The sequence below is a fragment of the Pinus tabuliformis genome, chromosome 2_1 (genome assembly GCF_031772625.1).
Source record: "Pinus tabuliformis cultivar Carrire ecotype Pingquan chromosome 2_1, CPIR1, whole genome shotgun sequence".
Classification (NCBI taxonomy): Eukaryota; Viridiplantae; Streptophyta; class Pinopsida; order Pinales; family Pinaceae; genus Pinus; species Pinus tabuliformis.
Genome location: NC_142299.1, coordinates 688,293,339 through 688,309,663, shown reverse-complemented (window position 1 = coordinate 688,309,663; position 16,325 = coordinate 688,293,339). Strand labels below are relative to the sequence as shown.

Genomic DNA, 16,325 nt, shown 5'->3' with positions numbered 1-16,325 from the left:
AAAAACAAATAGCCTTCAAGTTCAAAATAGGATAACCATCAGTATCTTGGATGTCATGGATCAGATGGTCGTTGCTTAGACCAGTAGATTTTGGATATGGCCATGCACATCATATTCTATCTTGCATCCAGATTGAAAGATCTGCAAAAGATGTGTATGGTTTGTAAATTTCACTATTTAATGATACAAAGACGTGCTTTTCATTCTGAGATGCCATGAATGTCGTGAAACTGAAAATGAGACATAATCTGGTATCCACAGGTACAAGGCTACTGGTTTTCCAACCAGTGTTACAATTCACATCTTAGGTTGCAGTTTTGAGCTTCATAAGGTATACAAACCAGTCCTGGTCTCCTTAAATTCTGAAGGATTTTTCTAATCTCAGTACCAATGCATGCAAATACTTGTGTGTTTTTGTGCTGGCAGTTCCCTTTGGTGTCCAGAAGCGGGTATTTCAAAAGGGAGCTCATGGATGCCAAAGAGATTTATTTGAACCCTCCTGGCGGGGCTAGGATTTTTGAGCTAATAGCAGCTTATTGCTACGGCTCTACCATCCTCATGGGACCGTCCACCGTTGCTGCCATACGATGTGCTTCAGAGTTCTTTGAAATGACGGAGGAGCAATACAGAGGGAATCTCTACAGAAGAAGTCAACTGTATTCCAGGACGTTATACTAAAAAACTGGGACGATACCATTGAAGCTCTCTGGAGCTGCGAGGAGCTTCATCCCATAGCCCGGGAGCTAGAAATCGTTAGCGCCTGTGTTGAGGCGCTGGCACTGTTGGCCTGCTCCGAAATCATGAACGAGAAGCAGGGGTCCACATCGATTCCTTTGACACCCATGGAGCTTGGGTTTGATGGGGGTCGTCACATGGAGAATTATGAGAAAGACTGGCTGATCGAAGACCTGTTAACGCTCCCAATCGATTACTTTCGCCAGATAATGGAGTCCATCAGGAGGCAGGGGAATTATGAGGGATTCATCGGCCGAGCTCTGGTTCTGTACGTTGATAGGTGGGTTTATGAGGTGATTAAACCCCACAGTCACATGAAGGGCAAGGACTCTGAAATGAAAAATGTACTAGAATCTATCATTAGGCTGCTTCCCGTGGAGAAAGAAGACACAGTGCCAGTTAGCTTTATGTTTGGGCTACTTCGCTGTGCCTTTGGAATGTGGGAAAAGAGTGCAGGTTCGGGTTCGAAATCAGAATTGCAGGCCAGCTCGATCAGGCTAGGCTTGCAGATTTTTTACTACCATTGATGAAGAAGAATGACAATGGTGATGATAGGGAGACATTTTATGATGGCTATAGAAGCAATTATGAGACCCCATGTGAAGAAGAAATTTATGTTGTGGATACTTCGCCCGAGGTGGACAGCATGCAACATATAGTTTCTCTGTTTATGTCTCTGCAAACGGATGTGGGGGATGATTCTGATTACAGTACCCTTTACAGTGAAGGGAACGCCAGTTCTCGCAGTTCCTCGAGCAGCAACCCCACTGTATGCAATGTTTCCAAAATTTGGGACGAATATCTTACAGAAATTGCAGCCTGTCCATGGATTTCCCCAACTAAATTCTTGGATTTCGTGGAAACTCTGCCATCCTTCAGTAGGCCTGCTCATGATCAGCTCTACAAAGCAATTCACACATACCTCAAGGTTGGCCTAATTAAACTTTTAGCTATTGCTCTTCTTTTAGTAAATATACATACCACATAGTTGATATTTTCGTATTATGTTAAACAGTAGTAATGCAACTTGACATCACTGACTGTAGTAGTGCAGTAGAAGTGTGTGTTTTTGTGCCCTCTCCCTCGAATCACGCCTCCATTAAAGGAAGCATTCGCAGGTCCATCATTGTTCTGTCTCTATACAAGCCTGCACCTTCTTGCAGGCTGCCAGTCTGCTTCATGGCCATTCCAATGAGCCTACTAGAGGTATCAAAACCCTTGCAGAGCAATTAAGCTTGGATTATGCCACTAAGAAGGTTTTAAGATCTACACAGATGAAGAACTTGATGATAGAATATGCTGTGCATGGCCATATCCAAAATCTACTGGTCTAAGCAACTATTCCACAGCATATTCAGAAGAAGGCTAGAAAAAGGGTCACTATCATCTCCTTAATTGGTCATCGTCTTTATTTTCTTGATTTTTCAGATGGCAATGATTGGTTTGCGCAGTCAAGACTGTGCAACACTGGTGTTTATATTTGCTATTTCTTTGCTTTTGAAGGGGGATAATGCTTTGGCATTGCAAAGCTGGGTTTTGCTTTTTGTGGTTCTGTTATAGCTCATGAATGGATGTGTTTATGGATTGAAATTTAAGGAAAATATGGGTTTACTATAGCATAGAATGGGATGCATCCAAGCATTGAAATTTCAGAAGTTGGGTTTATTGTGCATATGAAACGGCATGTGTTCATGCTTTTCAAATTTTACTCAGAGAAAAGAAAAGATGGATTTGCTTTTGAAATTTTACTCAGAGAAAAGAAAAGATGGATTTGGTATTGCATATGAATGAGATGTATTCTTCGTACATGCTTGGCCATCTATAGAAGTTTTTTGATTTTGGGTAATTTACTTAACCTCTTGATTTTGGGTAATTAACTTACTCTAAAATTAAATAAGACATTCAATGTCTTCCTGAAAAGAGGTTTTTTGATTTTGGGTAATTAACTTAACCTCTTGATTTTGGGTAATTAACTTATTGGGTAATTAACTTACTCTAAAATTAAATAAGACATTCAATGTGTTCCTGAAAAGTAATTGCACAATGATCCAGTCCAAAAAAACAATGTTTTCCACAAACCAATTAACTCTTTTAGAAAAATTCAACAATTCTAATTTAATAATCCTATCGGTCTCTCTTTGTACCTTTTGGGACAATTGCTAGTATATCAATTTATTAAAAAAAATTAATTAATATAATTCATTTATATATTCTAAAGCCAAAATTATATTGGAAGTCATTTGTATACCAAGAACCTTAAACAAGAAACTTATCAATATGTTAAACAAGCTATGAAGTGTGTACATTATTTAAAAATTGGGGTTATGAATCAGGTTTATTTTATAATTTTATGTTAAGCACATAATTCAATTTCATTTATTAAAAGTTTAGAATGTACTTGGGATGGTGAATCCAAATAATTCGATGCTTCACTGGTGATTGGTACTGTCCATGTTAGATAATAGCTTTGTTCAGGTCTATATATGGTGCAAATTTGACTAGTTTATATCTCAATTTGGCCATTTAGTGAGAAATGTACTAAGTGTTGGATATGTACTTGGTCTATTTCTATTTTTTGAATTGGAATGTTTATATTGTAACAACAATTAAATTTGGAGATTGGAATGCTTATACTCTTAACAACAATGAAATTTGGAGTTAGGGTATCACATACATCCTAGCCATTTCCTTTCAGATTTGCCTTCTCTAGCTGTTAGACTTGTCTTGATATTGGTACTTTATATGTTTATTTCCTCTTTAGTTCATTCTCTCCATGGAATTTTTAGGAATAGTAGGCATTCTTCAAATTTCTTTGGAATCTATGTGTAGTTATTTTTTTTTCATTTGGGTAATTATACAAGTTGATAGTGTTTTAGTCTAGAGGCCAAACATTAAGAAAATCTTTGCCACTATTTAGAAATCTCAGTGTGATTGTTTGTATTGTACTAGTTTTTGTATTCCGCTAGTTATTCCTCTTGGTTCAATCCCTCCCAAAAAAAATTAATGACAATTGGGCGACTATTAAGGCTTGGAACTATAGTGAAAATTGGTAGAAAATTATCATAGAGGAGACATGTTTGGAACTTGGTTCCAAGTCTAGTGTTTACTTCCCTTCTCTGGTCTCTGTATCAACAACTATGTTTTCTAGACATAGTGGTTTCCTTATTGATGTTTTAGGACTCAACTTTTGGGTTCTCGGAAGTTTTGGTATCTTCCCCTATGCTTATTTGAACAAAAAATATAGTGTTAGTTTAGCCTTTCTACGAAAGATTCACCAAGTTTGTTTTTCAACATGAAAAATGGGGATGTGCAAGAGTTTCAAATAGTTTTGGGAAGACATGAGGAATTCATGCAATCCATTAGAATAACAGTTCTTTTAATATCCAATAAAGTTGTTGAGAATGAGCATCTATGCATCAATTGGCAAGTAAACATCATGAGTCTATTTGTACAATATAGGGAAAATATTGGCTTTGAAGTAGAGTACAACATCCTTCATAATCTATCACTTAATCTTCACAATGAAACATTAACAACGGTATCAAACAATAGGGGTTTAGAGAATTTTAACCCAAATTGAGGTCAAACAAGAAGAGGTAGTCCACTAGCTTTGAGACATGATTTGGACCTTCATTTCAAGGCTAGTATTTACTTACCTTCTAGTCATTTATTTCAATTGCTTCAGAGAAATCAACTTGTATGGTTATTTTAGCGGTAGGTCCTTGTTTGGAAAATTTGGGTTTGAAACGTTCCAGAGTCATTTCAAGGAATCAAATGGCAATTTTAGGGGTTAATAGTTTCTCATTATTTACCAATACCCTTTGATGTTCATCTAGACTTAGAGATGTAACTTGGTAACAACACAAGAATTGTATCACTTAGAGCATGTATACAAAATTTATTCCTCCCACAAGTTGACATATTATATTGAATAACATGGTATGAGAGGATGCCATGTTTGTTGGGTATGTGTTGTATTCTTTGCATTTCTACCTCCATGAATTTTACATTACATCAGGTGTAGGGGAGGGTCATAGGTGGGACAATAACAACCCTAGAAAAAATAAAAATAAAAATAAAGTGAGTGGTTTTTTGCATCAAGTCTTTGTTTCTTTTCGTACTCGAGTACCATGTTTAGTGGTTTTTTAGCACATGATGTTTTATTCCCATGGTTTCATATTTTCGATTAAGGACCTATGATTGTATTCTCATCTAGGGTAAATGGATTGGCAACTTATGGATGTTGTGGGATATACATATTGTATTATAACACTATAATGAAGAGATATCCTAAAAAGCTTTCTATTTTTCCCAGCTTAGGTTTAAGAAAAAATATGTGTTAATATGTGTGTTCCATTGCATCTTTTTCTATTTTTATTAAAAATATTTTTGTAATAGTTAATTGTACATTATTAAAACCTAAAATGTCTACCCCATTACTTATTCATAAAAAAAAAATGTGGATTCTCAAGAGTATTCTAGAAGGTTTGAAAATTGTAACTCTAATTGAGTGTTGAGGAATTCATAAACCTAACTTAAATGGGTATAGATAAATGTTAAATATGAGGCCACTAGGAGGAGAAGGGGTTTCATTCTAAGTCATTGTATTTGTTCCATAGTTGAGTAGAGCATCTTGGAGTAGGAATTTAGAGAGTAGAATAGAGGGGGATATGATTCTATTATAGAATTATAGACCATAGGTCCTAGGTAACATTAAAGAAATTACATGTTCACTTGGGGTAGCTAAATAGGCAATGACTGTGGAAATACCGGACCAAAAGTCTTGGGTTCAAATCTTGCGCTATCCTCCCCCAACCCCCTCGATTCGGGTGAGAAGTTGGACATGATGAAGATGTAGTCCTACCAAGCTTACAAAAAAACATTAAAGAGACTACATATTTATTTATATTTGCATATTTTCTATATTATAAAAGGTTACGAACTTAACAAGAATTCTAGCCCAAAACCACCCTATTTTGTGCAAAAAAAATATGAAAAACACCCTAAAATAAAAACACAGTGATGTTGTATTACCTTTTCTTAGGGTGCAAATTCCAACATTTTTTAGCCATGACATTAAAAATCAAAACCTAATTATTGAAAATAGTAAAATTCCAATAATTTTCAACCATGGCATTAAAAAATAATATATACACCCCCGGATGCGGGTGACAAGGTGGACAGGACGCGCGTTTAATGAAGGACACATGCAGGCCATGCGCTGTCTCAAGGATCAAGCATGCGAGACGACATGTCGCTGGCCGCCAAGGAATAAAAGGATTGGAATTCTTCAGAAGCAATTCAATGCTCTGTCTGGCTCCCTGGTTCGAATGGAGCGAGCAGTAATGGCGGACGGGATTCGAGGTGGCGGTAGGGATGTTAAAAGAGGTGGTGGGTTGGCTCTCTATGCGCCGGTTCACGCTCAGTTCATGGTGCTCTATGTGCAGGTTCTTGCTCGGTCTATGGTTCTTCAGGTTATAGCTCTTGCTGTCAGAGCCATTTCCCTGACTGTTGGGGGCAGTCCTAAGCCTGGACGGTTACTCAATTTCGCGCTGCTCCATACCCCTGGTGTTCCTGCAAATATGGTAAGGCCTCGACAGCGAATGCTCAGCCGTCGAGGTTCTGCCCGGGGCCGGTCTTCGCGTCCTCCAGTTGATGCTTCTCAACCCCATTGCGCCACTGCCATTGACATCGAATCTCTGAGCCAACCCCCTTCAGACTAGCCAATTTCTGGACTCAAGCGCTCTTGATTCTGACCCGGCTTCCACGCCTGCCTTCAGTTCTGCCATTTTCAACTTTATCATTTCTCTGAATAAACCCCGAATCAGTGCCCATGTGTCGGTTCTCTTCCTCGAAGACTCTCCAGATGGTGGCGACGTTCAAGACAGTAGGGGGAAGCATCTTATTGGCAGCTCAGAGGATGTCATGGAGAAGCCTGCGGATGCTCCAGAGAATGTATCTAATCTTCCTCAGGCTCAGGAGGCGACGACCAGCAAAGGGGACAATGTCAACATGGACACCGTTCCCACTGCAGAGGAAGTGGAGAAGTATGGATGGTGTAGGGTGGTCGAGGAGGAGCCGGACGAATAGCCGCTCATCTGTTCGGAATCCCGACCTCCATCGCTGCTCAGGTCTTGTTTTGGTCTTACTGTTCATGTTATGTTGGCTCATAGTCTGTTTATGTTATGTTGGCTCAGGGATGGGTCTGTCTTCCCCGAGAGGGATTATGCTGAAGTTCTGCTGGTGCCCCTGCGGGGGATGCAATGTTTTGGTCCGGCGCCCCTGCGAGGGCTGTTTAGTTTTGGTTTGGCGCCCCTGCGAGGGCTGTTCATTTTTGGTATGGCGCCCCTGCGAGGGTTGTTTATCTCTGATCTGGCGCCCCTGCGAGGGCTGTTCATTTTTGGTATGGCGCCCCTGCGAGGGTTGTTTATCTCTGATCTGGCGCCCCTGCGAGGGCTGTTCTTTTTGGTCACACCTGTTCCAAAGTGCCACAACTGGCCTCTGGTTCTGTTAGTCTTAAAATGATGTAACTGTTTTTCTTGCTACTGTATATAATAGATTAGTTTTAACGAGAAAAAAAAGATAATATATACAAGTTCAAAAAGCCTAAAAATACCAACATTTTTCAAGTATGGAATTAAATCTAAATATTACAATTACAAGAAAAAAAACTTAAAATTCCAATATTTTCTAATTGAAGCATTAAAGACCAACTATCATAACTACAAGAAACTCTAAAAATCAATACCTAAGTCAACTAGTTCTAGCAAGAACAATTTATTTTTGTTAGTTTTAAATTATAAATCAATTAAACAGTTAGTATAAGATGCCTCGACATCTTTTCAATGAGACACTAAAATTGAAATATTTTTTAAACTCTGACCTATAAAATCATTGTTAAATAACACAAAAATTTAAAGTATTTAAGTTAAATAATAATAATAATAATTAAAAAACACATTTTATACACCATTAAAATTTTGTTAAAATCTAAAATTTTAAAGCAATTTTAAAAGCAAATTAACCCAAAAAAATCTTAATTAAAACAATTATATATATATATATATATATATATATATATATATATATATATATATAACTTTGAAATATATATATTAAAAAAAACAAAATTTAATTTTTTTTTTTTTATATAAAACAGTAAAAACAAAAAAATAAAAAATAAATAAAAGATTTAAAAAACAATTAAAACAAAACAAAACAAACACAACAAAACAAAAACCTACCCAATATTATGATAGAAATGTCCGACATCACCTTCTTCCCGCTCCGGCCTCCCTCCCTCATTACTTCCATCTGGCTAACTTTTACCCCAACCCCATATACATATATATTAGGGGTTGCCTCGTGCCATATATTCTAGTCCAAAGAGATGTTCAAGATCACCCCATGTAATTTCAATTTTTTTATTAATTGGGTTTATTTATTTTATAATTTTTAAAATTAAAATTAAAATTTTATTTTTTAATTTTTTTTTAAAAGTTACGTATTAAATTTTTTAAAATATTTTAGTTTTTTTGAAAAAATTCTCAAGTGTTTTATTGGAATTTTTTTGATATTTTAATGTTTTTTTTTTAAATAAAAAAAAAAATAAAAACATTTTTTAAGATAAAAGGGTGGATTTTTTTCTTCTAAATATAAATTATTAAAAAATAATTAAGTAATAATTAAATGAAACTTATGTAATGTAACTTTGAGATTTATAGTTGTCTTAATTTCTAGTAGTGGCAATTGTGAAAGGTATTATGTCCATTAATTGATAATTTTAACCCAAAAACAAAATAAAAATTTGAAAAACTCTTAAAAGCAATGTTTAAAAAAAAACAAGTTTAGATGAATATTAGGCACTAATTTTTAAGATTTTTCTTAGCGATGATATTGGTCTTTAATTCCATTGTTAAAAATTGTTTGAAATTTAGCCCTAAAAAAGAGGTGATATTGCATCACCAATTTTGTATTTATACATGTGTTTTCATGCCTTTCATAATCATGATAGTTGAATTTTAATTTCATGTTTGAATTTTAACCCCACAAAAATAGAAGATTCTACATTTTCACTTTTGCATTTTGGTGTAGATGATTCTGCATTTCCACTTTTGCATATTGGTGTGGCTCTTTCTATATCGTAATATTTGGTTTTTAATGTCATAGTTGAAAAATGTTGGAATTTAATAATGAAATTAAAAAAGGGTGATGTTGCATCTCTTATTCAAATCAACATGAAAATCATGATTCGATGCAGCCCCCCAAAAAATGAGAATTTAGTCAAGTTCACGTTAAGGTTGTAACTTTGTTACTACAGAAAAGGAGACTTGCCTCACCTTCTAGACATAGAAAATTTTAGGGGCCAAATTTCGTGCATGGGAAAAATTAGGGGATTATTTATTTTGTTTGGGCAATTTTTTTACAAATAGGAGTTTGAATATGCATCGCTCAATATTTATTTTAAAAAATAGTTATAAATCATCAGTCCATGGGAATTTGATGGGGAGAGTTAAAAAAATTATTTTGCCTTGCAAAATTCAAACTACATTCTCCCATTCGCCCTATTTTTATGGTAATTGTAAGTATCAAGATATATTTCACCCTTTTTTTAAGCGAATACCAATTACCAATTACTCCTTGGGGAGTTTATTTTCACTCTATTATATTTTTCTATAAACCCAGAATTATTGGAATTTGTTTGTTTTCTGAAGTAAAAATCAAACTACATTCTCCTATTCGCCCTATTTTTATGGTAATGGCAAGTATCAAGATATATTTCACCCTATTTTTATTGGAATACCAATTATTTGGATTTGTTTCTCCTCATGGAATTTACTTTGACTCTATTATATTTTTCTATCTCGCACTTCATGGAATGTGGAATCATGGGTTTATAAGAATTGGGGGTTTATATGAAAGTCACTCCATCACTATTTAAAAAACCATTGCATTGGAGATATCAATTTGTCAATTCTTCCTTGTTGATTTGACATTTAATGGATACAATTTGTGTTTTAATTTTGTAAGCGTTCACCCAGATCCGTGTTCTTTAAATGGTCAAATGAAGAAACTATCTGACATAAAAATATGAATATGATTATTAAAATTTTACTTTTTATTTTATTTTACCTAGATAAACTATTATAAATTTTTCCTATTGTAATAGTAGAGGCTATGAATAAAGCTCTCTATAAATAGTAGAGGATGTATTATTTTTTTATATGTTTATGTAATGCCACCTCCCACATTTACCCACTTTCAGTAGCCTATCGGGGTAAACATGAGCGAAGTGTTACTATGACATGACTCAACTCTAAGTATAGTTAAGAAAGTGGAATCAATAACCTGAAACTTTACTGACTTCCCTTGGGTGCTACATGACACCCAGGAGCTAAACAACCACTCCAGGTGCCCAAACCCTGAGTTAAATTTCCTTTTTAGTGATCTGGACTCTCAGTCATTTGCACAACAAGGCAAGCTAGTGTCTGTAACCCTCCAGTCGCATGGATAACCCTACCTTCTAGAGACTACAGTCTAAATGGCTCAGTTCTATGTATGCGACGCTGAAATCTGAGCTACATTTTTAGGGCTAGGATCCAGACCTCTGCCCAAAACATGATATAAATTCCAGAAATGATAAATGACACAAGGAAAAAGCCTTTAACACAAAACTTAGACAAGGAATTGGCATAAAAAGGTCTAACCATGAAAGTCATTCCGTCAAACACATTGTGAACATGCAATCTACAGGTCATGAATGCATATATGAACATAGAGATGAAACTTAACTGAGAATCATCAAGGAGGCCTAATTCCCTCTCACAGTGGCTGCAATAACATCTATCAGGTCATGCATTCAATAACCATCCATTTACCAATCAAACATTATAATAGGCATAAATTGAATCTGTCATAAATCCATGCTTATAACCAGCATAAACCAAGACAATAACAATGATAGAACAACCATTAAAGCCACATATTAACAAGTACATTTACTCATAAAATACGAGGGGAACTTAGCTCGTATTAACATATGCAAAATCCAACCAAGTCAGGGACTTCCACATACCACTCGACCATGGATTGGGCTAAACCAAATCTTTCTTCCTGTCAATCATCCCCGTTCCATTATCCAAGCATGAATGTTGGATCTCATGGGATAAACCAATCCATAAACAACCAAGGGAATCCATAGGTTAAACCACCTCCACCCTCACCCTACCGCAATCTCACCTAAACCAGTCCCAAGATCACAAAACCAAACCAATCTTGGATGCCTGAGTATTCCTTCAACATTCCTTGAATAATTTCCTGTCTTCACCCACCTATTGAGGGCTTCCTGAAGAAAACTATCTCCACCCCCAACCTTTGGGATTCTCCTGAGACCTCCTCACTTAGATCCAAAACCTTTCGGAAATCCAAAGCTCAACCAAGAATGAATCCCATCACACCACGACTATCCATAAATGAAGAGGAAAAGCTTAAAAAATTGTCGAACTCGACAAAACCCATGCCAATGACAGCAAATGAACCAAATACACACATGCATGTACCATACATGCCAAAACCAACTAGGAAATCATACATGCAACCTATTACCTACAAGTATTCATGTTGAAGCTTCTTGATCATGCTCTTCCTTGCTTGATCCTTTCTTTCCTTTCTTTCCTATCCTTCCTTTTCTTTTTGGCTTGCTTCCTCCACTTCATTCTCTTCTCCTCTCTAAAACCAATTCCAAAATTGAATTGACAAAAATGCCCCAAACTAATGCATTGATGTCTTTTTATTATTGATACCTCTATTTTCTTCGTTTTTCCTGTTTTCCTTCAATATCATCCTCACATGCAACTGTGACCCTTCACCTCCATTTTCTCCTAATTTCATTTATTTTCGTAAATAAAATGCCAATAATGTCATTTTGACTTTTTATAGAATTTTCCAATGCCTTTGCCATTTTCCTTAGCCATAATAAACAACAAGTGATGCCCAATAGGATTCTTCACCCAACATTCAGCTTGGAATACATGTCCCTTGACATTAGTCTTATTTTGCTTTTATTAAATTTATTACATGAACTTTTAACTTGGGGTCATTACAAACCCCTCCCCCTTAGGAGAACATTGTCCTTGGTGTTCTATGACACCTATGACTAGCAAGGCTGCTGAAAAGGAAAACATAATGCCCATGGAGGTTTGTAACTTAGCTCGTTGTAGTATTTACAATGAACAACATGCTCAAAAGGAAAACCATCATGACAAACATGAGAACATGAGAACCATACCACTTATTGGAGCTTTATAACACAACTCGTTGTAGTATTTACAATAACAACCATACTTAAATATGTACATATACCAAAAACACATTTTCCTCCACTAGAAAATAATGAAGGATACATAGCTTGCATCTGGTCATCCATCTCCAATGTAGTTTCATGAGGACCAAAGTGCTTCCACTGCACTTTAACTTGCTCAATTGCTCTGTTCTGGAGCATGAGTTGTTTCTACTACAATATGCACTAAGGTTCCAACTAGAATTCTCCTTATGGATCCACCTGCAATACAGACCAATCAATAACATGATCAACATATTTCACATATCTTTCAAGTAATTAAACATGGAAAACACCATGTAGTTTCATTGTCGGAGGCAGTGCAAGTATGTAGGCCACTGGTGCAATCCTCTCAAGGTTCTTGACAAACTTGCAATATCGAGGTGCCAACTTCGCACATGACCAAATCCTCAAGGAGCTCTTTTCGGGTTTGATACACAAGTGCACATGCTCCCCAACCTGAAACTCCTTAAATGCCTTGTGATGATCTGAATAACTTTTATGCCTCTCCTATGCTGCCTTTAAATTTTTCTTGATAACCTACATTTCTTGATTCATCTCTGCCAACATGTCCAGTCTTATCAACACCTTATTCATTCGATTACTCTAGCTGATGGGATTACTACAAATCCACCTATAAAGTGCCTCAAATGGACTCATCCTTAGTGACTCTTGATACTCATTGTTGTAAGGAAACTCTACTATTGTAACATACTCCTCCCACTTCCGATATTGATGCATAAAATACATTCTCAACATGTCCTCCAAAATCTTGTTGACCCTCTGTGCCTTTCCATCTGTTTATGGATGATAAGTTGTACTGAAGGCCAACTCTGTACCCAAACCTACAAATAACTCCTTCCAAAACCTGGAAGTGAACTTGGCATCTATGTCTGACATAATATTCTTTATAACATTGTGCAACCTCACTATCTCCTTGATGAAAACCTGTGGTACCTCACTAGCTGAATAAGTACTCTTCACTCAAATGAAGTGAGCTACTTTTCTCAACCTATCAAACACAACCATGATGGATTCATGCTAATTCGACGTCCTCGGAAGAATTGTAATGAAATACATATAAATTACCTCCCATTTCCACTCCAAAATCGAAATAGGTTATAACAAACCAGCTGGGTGCTTAGACTCAGCTTTCACCTATTGATAGTCCAAGCAGCTAGCAACAAAATTTGCCACTTCCTTCTTCAGATGCAGCCAATAGTAGAACTTCAAATTTGTCAAATTATTTTCATATCTCAGGTGACCTGAATATGGATTGACATGAAACTCCCACTAGATAAGCTTCTTGAGCTCACTTTCATCTAACACATATATCTTGTCTCTAAATCTCACCAAGACATCTTCCATGAGATGATAATCCACATCCTATTCACTTGTACCTTGTTGTAACCTGTGCCTAAGCTCCATGTACCTATCATCCTGTTGTATTGCCTATAAGATCTGATCCTGTAAATCTGTCCCATAAGATTTCACAGCTGCAACATGGTTTACCTTCACTCTCCTACTAAGAGCATCTACAAACCAAGTTCTCCTTTCCTTTAATGTATCTGATCTCAAAGTCAAAATCATTAAGAGTAACAACCATCTAGCTTTCCTGAAATTTAGGTTAGGTTGGTCAAATAGATAACTCGGTCCACTATGGTCATTCATCGAAATAAACCTCATGCCAATAAGATAATTCCTCCACATCTTTAGGGCATGAATAATAGCTTCCAACTCAAGATCATGAGTCACATAGTTCTGCTTGTGCTCATTCAGTTTCCTTGACTCGTAGCGCACCACCTGTCCCTCTTGCATTAGGAATCCACCAATTTCTATCTTACAAGCATCCGTGCACACCACAAACTCTTTATCTGGATTTACAATTTTGAGAACTGGAGCTGTTGATTATACAACAAGAAAATTTGGTTTTGACTTTGCCTTTCTCAAACTAGATTAAAATTCGAATTTCAATTTCAGTAAAATACTTGGAGGTAGTTAACTAAGGTAACATGGCACTTTTCACTCAATTAAATTAGTTAATTTGAGTTAGAGACACTGGAGTTCAATTTAGTATGATTTCTTGCTAATTTCTAGCAATATATTTCAGTTAATTTGAGTTATTGTGAGTTTAACTAGTTCTAACTGTTAGAGAACTAGTGGAGGGTCCTGAGTAATGGGGTGTGTACCTCAGTGATCAATAAGCTAACTAATCAATCAACCTAGAATAATTGATTCATATAGATAACTCGAGTTACCCAGTTGAGATTGGAGTTCAAGGGAAGTGTACTATCAATTATAGACTTTTCCAAGTTGTACAGGTGGTGCATGTAGTCAGAGAAGGGCCTAGAGGAATTGTGCAATTCTCAATGAGAAATTTTCCTAAATAATAGGGGTTAATTCCTAAAGTAACAACATAAGGAAATAGGAGCTTGGAAGGCATGAAAATTGGTTAATTATTGGCCATAGTCAGTCTATGAGGTAGTGAGATAGATTATACTAGTGTAGAGGTTACTCAGGCTTGAGCAAACATTGTATCTCTTCTTTATTTTCTGATTAATTCAATATAGATAGGAAGGAGTTTTGATTAGTGTTATAGACATATTTGGGCACTAAAACCCCAATATTATATGTCGATAAACCAAGGTCTCTTTAACCCCTAAAAGTTTTGTTTCATACCCTAAAGGATCATGGTCAACTGATTACATCATTCCCCAAAAGTTCCACCTGAAAAACCACTCAAAACTGGCCAAAACTAGACCATACTGGCTGCTCCACTGTTAGGGTGCGATGCATACTGACTCCTACACTAGCCAGGTGTGATGCATACTGAAGAAGCCTTCTGTGGGGTGCGATGAGCGAGAATGGACAAATGTCCAAGACAGTTTCCTAAGTGGATGCTCATGGAATCTTCTAGAAACTTCTCCTATGACACATGCCTCTCTGAATTTGCCCAGGGATGAGTAAGAGATCCAAGAAATATCCAAGTGGAACCAAGAAAAACAAGTGGAATGACACTAATAAAAAACCCAAAGATGACTCACACCCTTGCATACATCTATAAATGGATCCCTCATCTAAGAGATCTAGAGGCTGGAATTTTGTAATTTGTAAGGAAGTGTTGATAGTTTGTATTTGAGAAAGAGCATTGTATTGTTGGGTGATCTTGCTTTCCATGAGGTGAAGAGGGCTTTGATGCTGGATCAGACAGCTGGGTTGTAATTCTCCCTTCTATTTTAATAAAGTTCTTTGACTTTTCCTCCATAAAATCGTGTATTTGTGAATCTTGTTATTTGTGAATGTTATTGTATGTTTAATGTATTTCTGATTCTGCATTGTTTATGATATAATAGATCAAGATGCTTTGATGGTGTTTTGTTACTTCATTTCTATAGGTATTCTCTAAGCGGGACAAGTAGGAGAGGAATTGCAAGCTTTATCAAGGGGGAGAGAAATCAAGGAAGGAATCAAGTGGAAGATCTAGGTTGGTCCCTTTGCTTCTCTCTTATCTATCATACATAGAAGAATCACAAATTGCTTTGATTGTTTGTTTCTACGATAGCCGCCAATCCTAGTGGGACTAGCAGATCGAAAAGACACTAGTTTTCCCGGAAACAATTAGTTTCTTTCCCTTAGCTAAATCTTTGTGTATGTGTGTTGAATCATGTTGCATGTTATGTTGTGATTTCTCCATCATAAATTTCTTTCCGCATATGAGTAGATTAGATTCAAGTTTTATGTTTTAGTAAATTACATGAGAAATTTTGAATATACAAGGAATTTCTACATGGTATCAGAGCAGGAATCATGGTAGAGAAGAGATTTTGAATTTGTCTTTGCAGGAGTATTGAATTTACAAGATACATTCTTCAGAGCTAGCAGGATGGATTTATATGGACTGAGACTCAAGTATGCCCTTGATGGTAGCTCAAATCATGTTGCTTGGAAGGATAGGATGGAGGCGGTGTTGGAAGATAATGGGCTAAAGAAATTCGTAGATAATGATATCCTGAATCCTCCAACAACTAATGCTCAAGATCTAGCAGAATGGAAGAAGTGTGTAGAAAAGGTGAGGAGAATCATATTGGAGGGAGTTTGAAATCATATTTTCTCGAATCTCCACATGAAAGAGACTCCATATGCAATGTGGAAATATTTGACATATTTTTTCCAGAATAGAAGTGATCACGGGAAGCTGGCACTAAATGACAAGATTCAGAATATCAAGATGCAGAAAGGCGACACAATACCA

At 36.3% G+C, this 16,325-nt stretch overlaps 1 pseudogene; it reads left to right on the top strand.

The window, feature by feature from the left end:
* Positions 1 to 50: 50 nt before the first annotated feature.
* On the top strand, positions 51 to 2,295 carry LOC149202468 (BTB/POZ domain-containing protein At5g48800-like; annotated as a pseudogene).
* Positions 2,296 to 16,325: the final 14,030 nt, after the last annotated feature.